Source organism: Penaeus monodon, chromosome 5 (assembly GCF_015228065.2).
Source record: "Penaeus monodon isolate SGIC_2016 chromosome 5, NSTDA_Pmon_1, whole genome shotgun sequence".
NCBI classification, from domain to species: domain Eukaryota; kingdom Metazoa; phylum Arthropoda; class Malacostraca; order Decapoda; family Penaeidae; genus Penaeus; species Penaeus monodon.
The window spans coordinates 46322561-46325060 of NC_051390.1; positions in this window are offsets into that span (position 1 = coordinate 46322561).

Below are 2500 nucleotides of genomic sequence, written 5' to 3' on the forward strand. Positions count from 1 at the left end.
TCACTTTTAATTGGGATTCTCCCTTTCTATTTTATTATTGTTGTTTATTATTCTATTTATATAATTTTCCTTTCTTCATTCCAGTTTGTTAATCATTAACACACTATAATAATCTTTAATAAGACCAATTTTACGTATCAGTCTCTACCGGAGGCTCATTCATTACCAATTAATGATCCTACTGGCAACTGGGCTGTATAATTACCGGATATCGTATTATGGATCGCTAGGCTAATAATGCCATGTGCTTGGCTGCTCTTTTTCGTTGTTTTTTTATCTTTTTTTTCTCTCTCTCTTTTTTCCTTCAGAGATTTTTCGTAAGTGATTAAAAGTCGCGGGCTAATACGGAGGGAAACTCCAGCTTAGCTTGGTTAAACCGAGCTGGATTTTTTTTTTTTTCAGAGGGGTGAAATGGGGTCACACTCACACGCACACACGCACTCACACGCACGCACACACATACACACAAACACACACACACACACACACACACAACCCTGGGATCCCCATACTTAACTGACAGTTTGCCTGAAAAGACCGAGTGCATTTTCCTACACGAAGAGCATCCTTAGAGTGACTGACTTCTGATCGCTGGGTGAAAGGAGGCAGCGAGGCGAGCAGATTAATTTCATGGTTTGGTTCGTCCATTGATGAAGCCGCGGTCAAGGTACCTTGGCCACGGGGATGTGTATCACTCTTATCTCTCTCTCTCTAGTCTTTCTCTTTCTCTCTCTCTCTCTCTCTCTCTCTCTCTCTCTCTCTCTTTATTTGTCTCCCCCCCCCTCTCTCTCTCTTTCTCTAGCTTATCTCTCTCTCTCTCTCTCTCTCTCTCTCTCTTTATTTGTCTCCCCCCCCCTCTCTCTCTCTTTCTCTAGCCTATCTCTCTCTCTCTCTCTCTCTCTCTCTCTCTCTCTCTCTCTCTCTCTCTCTCTCTCTCTCTCTCCCTCTCCCTCTTTGCCTCCTTCCTCCTTTCCCTCTCGTTTTCGATTCGCTGATGCGGATGCATAGATTCAAATTTTGTTTTATAGTAATGTGAACGCTTTTATTCTTATACACGTGGATGGGGATGCATTTGAAATTGTCAAAGATGACTTTCAGAAACACAAATCAGACCTATGCTTTATCCTAACTATAATTTTGGCACTTGAGCTCGTTTTCTGTTATGTGTGACGCAATCTAAACTTTTATGTTAACGTGCAATATACGATTAGAATATATAGATTTTGATATTTATTACCAAAGTACATTTGTATTTTGGATCTATCTATCTATCTATCTATCTATCTATCTATAGAGAGAGATATAGAGAGATAGACAGACAAATAGATAAATAGATAAATATATAGATAGATAGGAGTGTGTGTATGTGTGTATATAACAACTGTTGATGATTGCTAGAAAGGATTTTCTGGCCTTGATAACTCATTCATCTTCCGTTTGGCAAAATGGAAGTCCTTTTATGCAATTTAAAATCCATAATGATGCAAATTACACTGATCGGAATGAATTAGAGAGTTTGCTAACAAAGTTTTTTTATTCTTATTTCCGAAATAAGGGGTAAAAGGATCAGATTTTACGACCGCCGTAGAATAAGTTTATGAAACTTTCCTTTTTATACCTCCTCCCTTCGTCATTTTATGAAATTATAGACCGTTTTAGAAGGAGTTTCTCAACGTTATTTAGGGTTATAAAGCATGGAGCGAGAAAACGACGGGTAATGTACCTTAGTAATGCTGAGTGAGTGGGATCGAGACAGAAAACGGGAAGGGGACAAAGTTATTAGAAAACGGGGAAAAAAGGAAAAATAGATGATTTATGTTTTGATGTATTCCTGCGTGATAAATTCAGTAAGATTATTCTTTATTCCCTCTGTTTTTTTTTCTCTCATTCTCCTCCGTATATACATATTTTCTCTACTAATCTATTGCTTTGTTAAAATATTTATCTCTATATCTGCTTTCAGGCACACCGCATCAACACAACAAGGACACACAAACATATAGAAAAACACTCACACTAACAAAAAGTCGACTTGAAAAGGCTTTAAAAGACATATAAAAATTTCATCAAAGCCTATTTTGAGTTAATGACTCGAGAGAAACTCTAAAAACTTTGTCACTTGAAAAGAAAAGAAAAAAAAAGAAAAAAAAAAAAAAAAGAAGAATGAAAACAAACCACAAAAAGAAAGAAAGAAAGATATAAAAAAGAGTTTAATTACAAAGTATCATGAAATATTTAAATTTTCCCCTTTCGTAATCAACGAGAAAAATTTAGCAAAGGAATAAAGAAATTACTCACGGATACCCTTGGGGAGGAAGCACACTTTTAACGGATTAAAATACTGAAGGAAGGAAGATAGCACTCTCGAGAAATATCGTCATGGAGAAAGAGAGAGAGAGAGAGAGAGAGAGAGAGAGAGAGAGAGAGAGAGAGAGAGAGAGAGAGAGAGAGAGAGAGAGAGAGAGAGAGAGAGAGAGAAAGGAGAGAGGAAGAGAAGAGA